We start from the raw sequence: 16,404 nt of genomic DNA on the forward strand, positions 1-16,404 counted from the left end.
CTTAAAAGTTAACATCTGCTATAATATGGCAAACTCTAATCAAGTCATCTAATAAAATACAAGGAAATCACAAAATCACTTCTGAGGCAGCCCTGGCAAAGATGCGTCTCCTGAATCTAACCATGAGGAAACTTTAGATAAACACAAACAGAGGCTATTCTACATAATAATAGTCATGTGATCTTCAAAGATTCCCTGGTCATGAAAGTCAAGGACAGACTGAGGAAATGCCCCATACTGCAAAGGACTAAAGGAACACGACAACTTAGGTAATGTGTGAGGGCATTATTGGGACAATTAGCAAAACTCGGATGGCTGTGTAAATTCGATGGCAATAGTGTACAAGAGTTAATTTCCTGATTTTTATATTGCATCATTATTATGTGGGAAAATATCCTTGTTTATAGAAAATGTACACCAAAATCTTAATGCTCGTCTTGGAACTGACTGTTGTTTGGAAAGAAAAAGAAAAAGCAAAACCGTCTATCAGTCTTTCCCACCCTCCTTCCTCATATCAACTTCTGTAAGCCACTGAGATTTTAGGGTTGATTTGTTATAATAATAGCTAGGCTACCTTAACAAATGTGCCTCTTGGCTTTCTCAATGACAGATAATTTATTAGTGTGGGACTTGCTGTGCCTTAGCAATTATTGATCCCAGTTGAAACATGTCCATTGCTTCTAAATTCATCCTCATATTGTCTGTAAGCTTACCTTCCAAGTTTCAGGTTTCTTGCTCTCACTACTATATGCTACAGGAAGGGACAGTCAACCGGAGCCTGCAGGCCAAGTCAGCCAACTGTCTGCTATTGTATAACCCATACGTAAAGGGTGGCTTTTTATCTTCACATGGTTGGGGGGCGGGGGGAAGAATCAAAAGAATAACACTTTATAAAGTGAAAAATATATAAAATTCAACTTGCAATGTCCATACATAAAGTTTTATTGGAACACAATTATGTCCATTCATTTACATATTTTCTATAGCTGCTTTCCTACAAACAGCAGACTTAGCTATGACAGAGACCATATTGTCCACAAAGCCTAAAATATTTACTAGCTGGCCTTTCACCAAAAAGAAGAAAAAAGAAAAAGAAAAAAAAAAATGTGCTGAAGCCTGTCCAAAAACAACAAAAAAAGTTTCCCAAGCCAAGTTTTTATTATAAGGCTAGATAGCTGCTAAGAGCACAGGCTCTGAAGCCTGAACCCTGGCTGCTCCATTTATCACCTCTGTGATCTTGGGAACCTGACATATTGTCTCTCTATATAAATATTTGACTGGTCATAATAACAACACACAATTCAGAAGGTTGTGAGAATTCCATGAGTTATTATATAGCAGGCCTTAAACTATTGCTTAACAATAAAATTAGCATTTTCCTTTTTACATTTCCTTTTTTAATTTAAATTGTCCATTTCCCCATCATCACACATCAAAGTATAAGGCTATGATTTTATATGGGTAAGAAATTTCACACATGCATGAAAAATACTTTATGTTCCATTTTATGAAATTTAAGACCAAGCAAACCTAACTGGTAGTAATAAAAGTCAGAATGGTGGTTTCCTCTGATGGTGAGTGGGTATAGGAGTGAATGGATATGGGTGTTGGCTGGTAAGAAATACAAAGGAGCCTTCTGGAGGAATGAATCTTTCTGTCTTCAATCTGGGTCTAATTATAGGTGTGCTCATGTGTAAATATGTATCAATCTGTATACATAGTTGTGTATTTTAATAAAGTCACTATCATGTTTAAAAGGAGAGACTGAGAAAGGGTAACACTTGTATTATCCTGCAGTGAAGTTTTAGAATTGTAGCTCATCAACAAAATTGGCAACAGTTGTGTACTGAGTGAATGCAAAGAGGCCAAGTCATGGAGTAAGATTCCCCGGATGGTGGGAAACTGGAAACCAGCCCCAAAGGCCACTGAAAATTGGTGAGAATGTTAGTGGAACACTCCAAGTCTAAGCTTTCTTTTGTTGTTCATCGAGTCTCTGAAATCGCCAGAGCTTTCTTACTCCTGTTGCCATCCTACACATAAAAAGCATCTGGGAAAGCAGGCAGCAAGCAGCAGCAGCTGTTACCATTGGCACGGAAGAGAGGAGGAGAGCACGGAGATGGCAGCGTGAAGCAGAACAGCCACAGGACGCGGCCAAGTAGCAGCAGCGTGCCTGAGGATGGCAGAGAACTACGCCCGGAGGGTGGCCAGCACCACTTCCACTTTCTAATGCTACAAAGAAAACTTAAATGTGAATATGGTTCTTAGTCAAGTCACGAATACATAGCTTATAATTCAAATGCCCTTTACGCAAAAACATGCCCTGTTTCTCAGTATCCTGAACCAATGATATAGTCTAACACTGATATTTTTACTAGCGTCTTTCAGCTTACTAAGTACTTATGAGTTTGCTAACTAGATCTTGGGCAAGATGAAATACTTTACTTGTCAACACATTTGCTGCTCTCTTTGAACTTCTCAGCAGTTTCAGGTAGCCTGGATAAGTACGATATAAGTCAGCTTGCATTTACAGTGCCTGCTGAGGACAGGAGAACAAGAGACAAAGACTAGGACACTACGGCACTTAGAAGAAGACCTTGCATAAAGCCCAAAGGAAGATGATAGGGTGAATCCAAATGTAAAATTATTATGAAAAATAAGACTATACAAAAAACTCATGGTATTGCTATGGTAAAAAAAAAAAAAAGAAGGAAAATTTTTCTATAGCAGGAAAACTTCATCCAAAAGAAAGTTGGTATTGACTAGACTTTAAACAAAAAGCAATATTAAAAATAGTCATATGTTGATAAATACATCCAGGCTCCTCCGTTCATGGGATTTTCCAGGCAAGAGTACTGGAGTGGGGTGCCATTGCCTTCTCCGAATTCTAAGCTAATATGCAACAAATAATAAAGTTTTGTAAAATAAACACCAACTGATAGAATTATGAAGAGAAAATCCCAGATTCATCACAGCAACAGAATTTTAACACTCTCTCTTGGATAGATTGCTCTTCCTAAGTCAGAAAGTATATAGAAAAATTAAAGAACAAAATTAATAAGCTTAATACAATAGGCATATAAAGAGCATATTTCTCAGGAGTTATTTTAAGCACAGACCAAGCATTTATGAAAAATGATATAAATTTCTATAAATTCAAAATGACTGTTATCATAAAACACCATGCCATAAATTTAAAACAATTTAAAGATAAGTAGAACTTCCCATCCAGAGAAGGAAATGGCAGCCCACTTCAGTATTCTTGCCTAGAGAATCCTGTGGACAGAGGAGCCTGGTGGGCTGCTGTCCATAGGGTCGCACAGAGTTGGACACGACCGAAGCAATTTAGCATGCATGCATGCATTGGAGAAGGAAATGCAACCCACTCCAGTATTCTTGCCTGGAGAATCCCAGGGACGGAGGAGCCTGGAAGGCTGCAGTCCATGGGGGTCGCTGAGGGTCAGACACTACTGAGCCACTTCACTTTCACTTTTCACTTTCACGCGCTGGATAAGGAAATGGCAACCCACTCCAGTGTTCTTGCCTGGAAAATCCCAGGTATGGGGTCACACAGAGTCAGACACAACTGAACTGACTTAGCAGCACCGACAACATTGAATTAGGTTTTCTTACTGGAAAAAAAAACAAAGTATTTATCAACATATGACTATTTTTAATATTGCTTTTTGTTTAAAGTCTAGTCAATACCAACTTTCTTTTGGATGAAGTTTTCCTGCTATAGAAAAATTTTCCTTTTTTTTTTTTTTATCATGGCAATACCATGAGTTTTTTGTATAGCCTTATTTTTCATAATAATTTTACGTTCAGATTCATCCTATCATCTTCCTTTGGGCTTTATGCAAGGTCTTCTTCTAAGTGCCGTAGTGTCCTAGACTTTGTCTCTTGTTCTCCTGTCCTCAGCAGGCACTGTAAATGCAAGCTGACTTATACCGTACTTATCCAGGCTACCTGAAACTGCTGAGAAGTTCAAAGAGAGCAGCAAAGTTGTTGACAAGTATTTCATCTTGCCCAAGATCTACTTAGCAAACTCATAAATACTTAGTAAGCCAAAAGATGCTAGTAAAGACATCTGTGTTAGGATAGATCTTTGGTCTGGTAGGCTGCCATCCATGGGGTCACACAGAGTCAGACACAGCTGAAATGACTTAGCAGCAGCAGCATCAGAACTTCCCCATTAAGCCAAAATCTAAGAATGCAAATCTAAATAAATCCTGAATCAAAGATAAATAATACTAAGAAACAAAAAAATTTAGATGTAAATCATACATAAATACTTATAGAATTGAGCCTATGAGATATATTGAGATAAAATAAAGTTAAAAGTGTATTTTAAATGCTAACTTAGAAAAGAAATGAATAAAGATTTAAAACTAATAGAAATTTACAATCTACTTTGATCAAAAGAAAAAGATCAAAATATATCATGAAAATATAAAAATAAGGAATAATAACAAAAATTCATGAAATAGTAATCAAAATGTAAAAGTCCGAAGAGAAAATGTTTTTTAAGACTAATATTTAAAAACTTCTGATGAAAGTGATAAAGAGAAATATATTCTCATAAATATGAAAACTAAGAAATGAATAGCTTTCTAGAAAGATAAGATGCATCAAAATGGGCTGAAGAAGAAAGACACTGACACCTTGAATAGTACCACAACCATTTAACACTGAATCTAAAACTAAGTGAAGTGTGGTGCTAGAGAAGACTCCTGAGAGTAGCTTGGACAGCAAGGAGATCAAACCAGTCAATCCTAAAGGAAGCCAACCCTGAATATTCACTGAAAGGACTGATGCTGAAGCTCCAGTACTTCGGCCACCTGATGCAAAGAACTGACTCATTGGAAGAGACCCTGATGCTGGGAAAGATGGAAGGTGGGAGGAGAAGGGGACAACAGAAGATGGGATGGTTGGATGGCATCACTGACTCAAAGGACATGAGTTTGAGCAAGCTCCGGGAGATGGTGAAGGACAGGGAAACCTGGCGTGCTGCAGTCCACGAGGTGGCAAAGAGTCTAACACAACTGAGTGATTGAACAACAACAAAACTAGGTATCTCTCTCTCCAAAACCTTAACTGATATTACTTATCAGGATTACCAAATAATCAATAGACAAATAATTTCAACTGTCAAGACTCAGAAAATTTTTAAAAAGGAAATATCTTAAACTTCCAGCATAATCTTACATATGCTGAGAAAGGACGTGTGAGAATGGAAAAATACAGGTAAATTCCATTCATCTATACAGGAACAAAAATCATCAGGAAGGTGAATCTCTCAATATATAAAACCAAGATATACCATGAGCAAGTTGGACTTATTTTGGCAATTCAATTTTGGTATAACATTAGAAAGCGATTCACTAATTAATGGATTGAGAAAATACAATTGAACATCTCAAAAACACTCCTGAAGAAGTACAATGAAGAGATTTACCTATTATAAGTACGACACCACAAAAATAAACATAAAATATTATTGAAACAGAAAAAGACCCTATGGCCCTTGTCTCCCATGCTCTCTGCCTGTGTTCTTTATGTGGAAAAACTTTGTGTGCTCAGTCGCTCAATTATGTCTAACTCTTTGTGACCTTGGGCTGTAGTCCACTAGGCTCCTCTGTCCATGGGATTTCCAGGCAAGAATACTGGAGTGGGTTGCCATTCCCTTCTCCAAGGGATGTTCCCCACCCAGGTATCGAACCCATATCTTCTGTGGCTATTCCACTGCAGGAAAAACATTCAGTTCAGTTCAGTCCAGTCGCTCAGTCATGTCCAACTCTTTGCAACCCCATGAAGTGCAGCACGCGAGGCCGCCCTGTCCATCACCAACTCCCGGAGTTTACCCAAACATTAGCAAAAGAATTAATTTAATCAGAGAAGTGACAAAAAAATTCAGGAACAAAGGAAAACAGTCAAAGGAGATCAAGTAATAAAACTTTAGTCATTAAGTTTAGTCAAGGACCTCGAGTTCATTCTCAAGGACTATAGATAATATTCTGAGCTATATCCTGTGACCTGTTTTATAAATCCTGAAACCCCTACCAGGCAGAAGATGTTAAGATACATGATGACCAGACTGTAGCCATAACACAAGCTGCCACACTTCTGAGAAGTGGCCTCTAGAAAAAGACTGACCCTGGAACGGAAAGTTAATTGTACTTAAAACAATCCAAGTGACTCCGATCAGACCACCAATGACCGATCTCAGGATCATTGTCCTAGCTGACTGTGCTGCTTCTGCATGTTGCTCCCTCCGTCTGTAAAAGCTCTTGCCCACTGTCATTGGAGGGAGTCTGTCTTTGCACAGGCATCTGCCTTCCCTGCTCCATCCCCTCCCCTCACCATCCCCCGCCTCCGCACCCCTGTACCCCGCCCCCACACACACACACACCAAACCAAGCTGCTGGTTGCTGGCATCCAAAATAAAACAAATTTTCCTTTCCACCAGCCTGGCCTTTTTATTGGCTTTTGAGCAGCAAGCAGTCGGACCCTACTTTCAGTTACATTATGAATTACAGAGATAGACAAAGTAATGCAGCAGAATAGTGTCCAGCAAAAACGACTGACAAATGTATGAAAACATGGTCAATGGTTTTTGAAAAAGTAATTAGCCATATTGAAAAATGAAATTGGCTCCCCACTTATACCACACACAAAAAGCAATTTTAGGTGGATTAAAATCAATGTAAAAATAAGAAATCATAAAGCTACTAAAGACAATGTAGCAGAATGTGTATCTGATATTGGGTCTGGATAAAATGTTAATGAAATAAATATAAAAACATACAAACCAAAAAGTTTACAAGTTCTACTACATTGATTAGGACTTATATTCATAAAAGATAAGTCAAACTTGGTGAAATATTTGCATCATGTAAAACTGAAAATATGTAGAAAATATTTTTTTTAATCTACAAATGAATATGAGACAGACAATCCCCCCAGAAAAGTGGGGAAAGATACTATTATAAAAAGAGAAAATAAGAAAAGATAAATTACCAATAAATATATAAAAGATGCATTACCTTATGAGCTTTCAAAGAAAGTGAAATTAAAATCATACTGAGATCAGGCTTTATACTCACCAGCTAATTATGCTAAACAAGATTTCACAATTTCAAAAGGTGAAATAATGGCAAAGATGTAGAGAAACTAGAACTGTTACATAATGCTAGGAAAAGGCAAGTTGTGGAACTACTTGGAAATCAATTCGATGCTTATTTGTTAAAAGTGAAGTTTTTAATTTTTATTTTTCTTTCAACAACAGGCTTACATAGATGCAAAGGCACTGAAGCCAGACAGCTTCAGTATGTATCATGGCCCTTTCACTAATTAGCTCTGTAAAACCTTGGAATAACACGACCTTTCTCTGACTCAATTTCTTCATCTGTAAAATAATTTTAACTTAGAACACTGTCTGTCATGCAGTAAACATTCCATAAATGTTAGCTGTGCCTGCATGAAGTAATAAAAATCATTTTAAAACAATATAAATCACAGGATACACCTGTTAGCTTTGAGGAAAAATATTTTTTTAGGCATGACCTTTAAATTTTTAATTAAAAATTATTTTAACTACCATGACAGGTAAAATTATTTGTGACACAAGAAATTCTGATAAAACTGAACTTAAGAACTGGGAAAATACAGTATTTAAATCCATTTATCACAAAGAGGTAAAGCACGTTCTTAGAACTGAGGGCACTATAATCATTTATAAGCAAATGCCATAAGCTTACCACCCAAAAGGTCTTCTTACCTGTGAGACTAAGAGGACAGCCTTCAGAGAAGAGCTTAATGAAGCTTGCCCTTCTGTTTGGTCCATTAACTCAAGCATATGACTACCTGCTGGAACGCTGAGTCTCTGACAATCTCTGGCACATGCACACAAACCTTCCCATTGCTTCGCATCCTTAGCTATATATTAGACAGACTCAGGAGTGAAAAAAAAGTCCTCATCCTCAGGCCACACCCATTCTATTTTAATTAAGTTCTTGAGATGAGACCCAGGAAGGAGAACATTGAAAAGCTCAGCAGGAGATTCCAAAATGCAGCCAAGGTTAAGCACCATCAGGTTAGAAGAAGCCTCCATCACTCCACCCTAAAAAGCCCAATCAGTGCCCCACGTGGTCTGAATTTTACTTGACCCTCTGGATGAGCTAGCCTGCCTAGGATTGACGGTCTGAAGCTCTAAAAGTTCAGTTGTTTGTTTGTTTGTTTTTTCCCTTTGGTATATACATTAAGGTACAAACTTTGTTTTATGTATATAAAGACCAGAAAATGAACAAACCACTGGAATCTGTAGTTTCACCTGAGGTTAAAATCCTATGTAGTGGGACTTCCCTGGTAGTCCAGTGGCTTAGACTCTGCACTCCCAATGCAGGGGAGCTGGTTGGGAGCTAGATCCCACAGGATCCAACTAAGAAGTTCGCAGTGCAACCAAGACCTGTCACAGCCAAATAACTAAATATTACATATACATAAAATCTTGTGTAGAGTCATACAACTGAGCACGGTATCAGTCAAAAGTATTATATCAGCGTGCCCTGCCCTTACCTACCACAGAGGCCTGAACCATCACATCATAGTCCTGAAACTACCTACAATTAACGATGATATTTGAAAAGCACTCTTCATTCAATCTCCATGAGAAATGCACCAAATAAGCAGAAAAGCAGTGGTGAGATTACCCCATTCATAGAGGAGAAAGTCTATACAGACTCTTTGAAAAGCAAAAACAGTTCACACAGAAGAGTATCTCAGAACCATTCTACTGTCCTTACTGATATGTGATGATTATTAGAAGGTAAGTGCCTAATCGTATTGTCTTTAGCCACCAACAACAGATACCTGTATTATTTGACTTCTGTATTTACATACAAGCATATTTCTTACAAGCTGGCTATTATCTTTTGAGACATTCATTTGCTTATTTTATAGCACTTTCAAAAAGTTTGATTAAACTGATACATTTTTTAGCATAGATATACAGTTTTAGATATAGTTTATTGTTTTGTTCAGTTTTCTGAAAGAGATTATTTTTTTCTCCAAAACTAGTTCTTTACACAGATGCTTAAACCTCACTCAGATATTTCTGCTCACCCTTCACTTTGAGAATATTTGTTTTCCAGTGCTGTGTTCTATGAATTGATTCTTGTCTTCATATCTTAAATTTATTAACAAGGACACAAACACTATCAATTTTTGTTATTCTTATGGTGAAAAATTCATCTTCATCTATCTTCAAGCCTAAACATCTAGTAATTTTGAGTAGAATTATTAACAAGCATAATTCTTTTCTTGTACAAGAATGATTTAAGTCAAAAGTAACAGCAGATCTTAACTATACTGGGAAAGAAAGAAATATAAAAGATTGGGAAAGAAGAGTTATTATAAATGTACATAGGTGTCTAGAAATGGTCCCTAATTTCCCATTTACTCAAAGGTACACGAATCCAACTAATGTGTAAAAAAAAATCTCCTTATTATTGGCAGGAAAATTAAGATATCTGACTGAATTAAGGTAAAGCCAAGCCAGAAGACAAGGATAGGTTAGGTCCAATATTGGCAATAATGAGAATTCGTTTAAAATGGAGCCAGCAAAACCTATAGCATAAAGCATACATAAACCACGGAAACTATGGTGTATAGAGGCTGTTGATGCCCATCTAAGTCCCCTTTACCAGGCTAATGTACCTGTATTCAGCTGTGAATATTGTTTACTCATGACTCACAGCTGTCCCTTTTGCCAAAGAATTGACCTGGTCTTGAAATGTTAAGCAACCCTCATCACCCCTTCTCAGCAATTCACCTAATATGAGATAAAAAGGTTGCCCCTATCCTCAACTTCTCACCTCACCAGCTTCAAAGCTGGGTAAGTTCTGTGATATAATTCAGCTCCAGAGTCCCCTTTGGGATCAGGATAAAGCTAGTCTCACATTCTCTACATATATATATATATATATATTTTTTTTTTTTTCCCTTGTCTGCTTCCCTTCCCTTCCCAGTAAACCACTTGAGTAAGAATCCCCACCTCAGCCTAAGGCTCTTTGTCTGGAAACCTAAACTCTTGAAGTTCTGTAGTCTTAGCTTGAGTTGAGTGAGGAATGCACCAGTTAAAAGGAAATCTGAAATCTGGCTCATGGGGTTTCTAAGCAAATAGAAATCACCTATTTCCACACTCAGTGTTTTTCTCACATCATAAGGCTACTGGTGGCTTTGGTGCAGTAGTCCTGCCATGCTCTTCAGAGATCCCACCCCTGACTGTGAACACGGGGGTCCAGCCCTTGTGGACAACCAGCCTCTTGCTGCTGTCATGCCTGGGAATGATAACTCTGCAAATTGGCAAAAACTTACTTGCATTTTAGATTACATGACTCTTGCAGTTTGCAAGGCTTTACATTTCAGTGACTTGATGTGTTCTACCTCAGAGTCCTCAGTTATGAAGTAGTGATTATCTGTCCTGCCCTCACTAGACGGTTCCTCCAGGCTTGTTTGCTAACCTTTACTCTGTAGGACTCACTGCCAAGGGTGTGTTCTCATGGTTCCCACCCCACGGGAGAGAACACAGACAAAGGCTTACATGAACTTGGTAAGTTCCACGGACTTCTGTTAAGGAATCCAGAAAGATAATATTGGCAAATAACTCTCTGTTCTACACCGGTTATAAATGCTGTAAGGTGCAGGCCAAAAGAAGATACTGTATGAAATTGAAAGCTAGGCATAAGGTTGCCAAATTTAGCTGATTAAAATATCCAGGTAAATTGAAATTTCAGGTAAACAATTTTTTTCAGTATATCCATATATTACTGGAGACACATTTTACTAGAAAATATTAATTGTTTATTTGAAATTCAGACTTAACTAGGAGTCCTATATTTTCTCTGATAACTCAATCCAGGGGTACACCTAGAAGAAGGCGTATTGTGACTAGGAGCTGCTCTTCTACACAACCGATCTGTCACAGATAGACGGCAGACAGTAGTTTTCCAAGGGAGGCCAGCTCAGCTCCCCAGGCCTCTGAATGTGTCCATGTGACTATCTTACCTGAGACAACCCAGGCTTGATCTCTTTGCTAAAGGATGCCATGCCAAGTCTTCAGCACTCCACTTGGCTAGAGGTGCAAGATACAACACTTTACAGAATTTCCCTGTCATTCACGGCAGTCTGGGGAGTGACTCAGCAGCATCTCATCAGCCTTACCCATCAGATCCTCTCTCTAAATGTCTTCACACAGAGCTTCCTGCTCAAGCTCAATGGGGATACTGCAGGTCCTTCCCCCCAATCAAGGATGTGAATGGAAAGAATGAGATCCATTATCTTTGGATTTCATGCTTATTTTTGTTATTTTTCCCAACTTGCCCTCCATTGAAAGTATGACGTCCTTCCTGCCTACCTTGTAGACTGCACCAAACTAATTGGCCACATCACCAAGTTCAGCTTAAGTTCAGATCCTGGTAAAAATGATGACTCAGATTTGATTGTATATGCTTTCATTTCACTAGTGGAAAATAAGCACAAATACACACATAAATTCATAGATTTCTGTGAGTGACTTAGGCTTCTGTTGCCTGACTCCTTTGATGGTAAGGTACACCCAACGTGTGTCAGTCTTTGCATCTCAGCAACCTATGCAAGGGCTTCCCAGGTGGCACTAGTGGTAAAAAAAAAAAAAAAAAAAAACCTGCCTGGCAATGCAGGAGACATAAGAGACCTGGCTTCAATCCCTAGGTCGGGAAGATCCCCTGGAAGGAATAATGGCAACCCCCTTCAGTATTCTTGCCTGAAGAGTCCCATGGACAGAGGAGCCTGGTGGGCTACACTCCACAGGGTCGCAGAGTCAGACACAACTGAAGCAACTTAGCACACACGCACGCAACCTATGCAAGCTGACCTTCCATCACCCAGAGCCTGCTTTCCAAGTGAGCATGGTGCAGGTCACCCACCTTCACCAACCTGAGACTGACTCCAACCTCCCCACAGTGATCAAGGAGGATGAGAACACATCTCCAACACCGAGTTACAAGACATGGAGCAAGAAAGAGTCCTCATGTACTCATTTGATGAAATTACATGTGATATCTATAAACTAAGAAATAATGGACATATAGATTTTGTAAATAGTATCTTTAGACCTTGTTTGAAAATGACATGTATGCCAATAGGAAAATAGGTCCATTGTAAAAACAGACAATTCATAGAAAAAAATACAAAATTGATTCAATACATAACTTTAGCAGTAACTAACAGATTGAAAATTGAAATGCACACATTAAGAAACATTTTCATCCATTAGATTTTTAAAAATTGGTAAGACAGATAACATCCAGAATTGACAATGAGAAGGAAAAAGAGGCACTTTTATAAAGTACTGATGAAGAAAGTGTAAAATGATAACACTCATTTAAACATCACCCTTTTTTAAATGTTAATATCTGTCAATTTAGCAATTCCACTTTGTGTATATACCTTAGGGAAACTTTTGCACACATACAGAGAGGAATGAAAAGGAACAATAATGCATGGAATAATGAAAGGTTGTAAAATCCTACATCCACAAAATATAATAAATATATCAACATTATAGAATACTAGGTAGTAATTTTAAATTCTATGTCCATATATAAAGATATCTAAAATGTACTGATAAATGAAAAGAATAATTTTCAGAAAAATGAGGACTTGATTCTATTTATGTAAAAAGTAAGCATAATCAGGACTTCCTTGGTGTTCCAGTGGTTAAGAATCTGCCTGCCAATGCAGGGGACATGGGTTCCCTCCCTGGTCCAGGAAGATCCCACAAGCCACATTACAACTAAGCCCACGAGCCACAACTACTGAGCCTGTGCTCTAGAGCCTGTGTGCCAGAACCACTGATGTCTGTACTCCACAATAAGAGAAGCCACCTCAATGAAAAGCCCGTCACTGCAATGAAGAGTAGCCTCCATTCACCACAACTAGAAAAAGCCCAAGCACAGCAACGAAGACCCTACTCAGGCAAAAATAAAAAAATTTTTTAAGTAAGCAAAATCAAAATATACCTAGAAAGTAGAAAAAGATTCAAATAGGTAAAGACCAACTAACACTAATAATATTTTAAAGGAGTACAATTTGGAGAGGTGGGAAGAGAAAGTTTCCACTCTTTGAGGTTTTAAAATAACCATGGATTCACTTGTTGTGTAATTATAAATGTACATAGACATATATATGATGGAATAAGAACCACCAGTTTTTCTTCCATTTTACAGGTGGCATCTGTGTACCTTCTCCTTAGATCAAGGATCTGTCCACTGAGCTGGACTGACTAATAGAACATGGCAGCACTGATGCTGAAATAGTTTCCAGGCCCAGGTCTTAACAGAGTGGCTTCCACTTCTCCCTTGAAACACTCACTCTCAGGCTGTTCCTATGGGAAACTAAACCAGCATGCCATGAGAAGGTGAAGTCATGGGGAGTCAATAGTCCCCAGACAACAGTCAAGAGCTACAGGCCATGCATATCAGCCATCTAGGACATTCAGCCTAGCTGAGCCTTCAACATATGACTACAATAGTACTAAAACCTGCAAGCAGGGACTGCCCAGCTGAGCCCAGTCAACACAGGGAGTTGTGAGCAATATTCATAAATTGCTGTTTTAAGTCACTAAATTGTTGTTTTAGTCTTTTTGGAATGATTCATTACATGACAATAGAGAGAAAGAATAATATAAACAATATGCTTTAAAACACTCAGCAATATACATATAAGATTTCAAATAATGAAGATTATGAATTATCAAATCCATGAATCTGGAGAAAGTTAATAAACAAGTCAAAGTTTATCCTCACTGCCTGGTACAGTCTTTGACATGTACCAAATGTTTCATTATTATGGTAAAATACAGACACAGGAGAGCTATACAGACAAGGAAAGGTTAAGAGACGGGGAGGGTATCTAACCTTAGTGAAAGCGAAAATTATATCTTCTCCAGGATTCTTCAAATTCCCTTCAGCAATTCAGAAATTACACATTCTGCTTTATTTCACACTTGTGTTTTATTGTAATCATCTATTTGTAATCAGCCATTTATATATAGTTAACACTTCACCTAACAAAAGAAAGGAAAATATAAACAAGCATGTTTTGCCCCAATGCCTTTGATTTATCAGAAAATGTTTGTGCCATGTGTTTTAGTCCTATCTGACTCTTTTGCGACCCTATGAACTGCAGCCTGCCAGGCTCCTCTTTCCATGGAATTCTGTAGGCAAGAATACTGGAATGGGTTGTCATTTTGTTCTCCAAGGGATCTTCCTGGATCAGGGATTGAACCTGTGTCTCCTGCATTGGCAGCAGATTCTTTACTACTAAGCCACCAGAGAAGCCCCCAGAAAAGTTTACATGCATAGTTTTACATAAACATAATTTTTTCCAATAAAGTTATGAAAATATTTTATGAGTAACCTAGAATAGGACTTGCTTGAAGGTGTGCATTTAAAGCACAACTCCTCCTTGTAGAAGACCATATAATAATTGTCATATTATGGGACTAACCAATATTATTGTCTTCTTCAAATGGAGGGAAGGTTACCTCCTAAAGAGTTGAGGCTCACCAAAAATATTTTGCAGCCATGAAATTAAAAGACACTTACTCCTTGGAAGGAAAGTTATGACCAACCTAGATAGCATATTCAAAAGCAGAGATATTACTTTGTCAACAAATGTCCGTCTAGTCAAGGCTATGGTTTTTCCAGTAGTCAATTATGGATGCGAGAGTTGGACTATAAAGAAAGCTGAGCACTGAACAATTGATGCTTTTGAACTGTGGTGTTGGAGAAGGCTCTTGAGAGTCCCTTGGACTGCAAGGAGATCCAACCAGTCCATTCTGAAGGAGATCAGCCCTGGGTGTTCTTTGGAAGGAATGATGCAAAAGCTGAAACTCCAATACTTTGGCCACCTCATGCGAAGATCTGACTCATTAGAAAAGACTCTGATGGTGGGAAAGATTGAAGGCAGGAGGAGAAGGGGATGACAAAGGATGAGATGGTTGGATGGCATCACCGACTCAATGAACATGGGTCTGGGGAGACTCCGGGAGTTGGTGATGAACAAAGGTCTGGGGTGCTGCTGTTCATGGGGTCACAAAGAGTCTGACACGACTGAGCGACTGAACTGAACTGAAAAAATTTTTGAGTTCAGAGTTCTGAGTATAATAATATTCTTATCCTGAATAAGTGCAAATATGTACATTGTATTTGAAGGTTATCATTGCTGAAAATAATGCATTGTTTGTTATTTTTAAAAATGGTGAAATTGGGAGGAGGATACTATAAGGTAATACTGAGGAAAATGAAGAGTTGCACATGAAGGGCATGAACTTACAGTTACTGGAATGGCCTATAGTTTGATGCATAAACCTTAGAGCCACAGATGAAATAATTTTTGATAGTATACTTCATAATATCAGCACTAAGGTAGATTGTCATCAGTCCACAAGGAGAATGTCACACACATCTGAAAGAAAGCCAAGAGACCGCTGCTCCTAGTTACACATACAGAGCAACTGGTCTCAGAGTAACCCTCATATCAACGACAGCCATAGTCACTGAATAAAATGAAACAAAAACAAAGCGGAAAACAAGCAATGAAAATCACAGAGTTTTATGGCATTACCAAGCAATCAAGGCATCAGAATTTGAGGAGGCCACAATCTCTGGGAAAAAGTAAAATCACTGAAGTGAACTGATATTTTCTCTTCATTTTCCTCGCAGTATTAAATATTTATTTGTTCTTAATTCACATGCATTAAGAGAAGAATCCAAAATTTAAGTGGCATCTAAGAAACCGAGAGTTAATCAGAGCCTTCAGGAATCTCACAATAGTGGGAAAGAATCATTGTAATTTGGGCTACAGAAGTAGCCAGGACTTGTGGGGTCAAGACCCTAGGGAAAAATGGAAACAATGGAGGACAGAGAATATTCTGAGCTGAATTTTCACTTCAGATTTGTAGATTCATGGGATCAGAAACTGAGATTAGCAGAGTGGAAGCAAAAAGGCTAAAAATCTAGGCAGAGCTTCTAGCAACCTCATATTGCTGGGGAAACACAAATTAAAGTCTGGGCTTCCAGAAGAAGAGGTATTGATTAAGATGCCCTGCTTTCAGTTGAGACTAAAAAAAAAAATTTTTGTGTGTGATACTAGTGGGGATGTAAATTTCTCCCAATGACCTTGAAGAATAGGAATGGGTATTTTTGGTACAGGGAGATTCTGCCTTACAAAGTCACTCAGGAATCCAGGCTGCCAGTGGCGATACTGTCTTCAGAATGTGGCTTCTGGGAATTCCCTGGCCATCCAGTGGTCAGGACCCCACACTTCCACAGCAAGGGGCACAGGTTCGATCCCTGGTCAAGA

The 16,404-nt window shown here is 38.4% G+C and overlaps 2 long non-coding RNA genes across 4 annotated transcripts in view; both read right to left on the reverse strand.

Moving 5' to 3' along the window:
• LOC123329979 overlaps positions 1 to 16,404 on the reverse strand; it is a 251,054-nt gene that overhangs the window by 29,482 nt on the left and 205,168 nt on the right. The window contains exon 1 of one of the 3 annotated variants that reach the window (XR_006545629.1): positions 7,778 to 8,075. The exons of the other annotated variants lie outside the window; for them this stretch is intronic. This is a non-coding gene — a long non-coding RNA (uncharacterized LOC123329979). Of the gene's footprint in view, positions 1 to 7,777; positions 8,076 to 16,404 lie in introns of those variants that run through there. 3 annotated transcript variants of the gene reach the window in all.
• Positions 938 to 3,437, reverse strand: LOC123329980. Its single transcript, XR_006545632.2, has 2 exons — positions 3,384 to 3,437; positions 938 to 2,229 (listed from the first exon to the last, which is right to left on the reverse strand). It is a non-coding gene; the product is annotated as an uncharacterized LOC123329980 (long non-coding RNA).

This window comes from Bubalus bubalis, chromosome 17 (assembly GCF_019923935.1).
Source record: "Bubalus bubalis isolate 160015118507 breed Murrah chromosome 17, NDDB_SH_1, whole genome shotgun sequence".
In the NCBI taxonomy this organism is placed as follows: domain Eukaryota; kingdom Metazoa; phylum Chordata; class Mammalia; order Artiodactyla; family Bovidae; genus Bubalus; species Bubalus bubalis.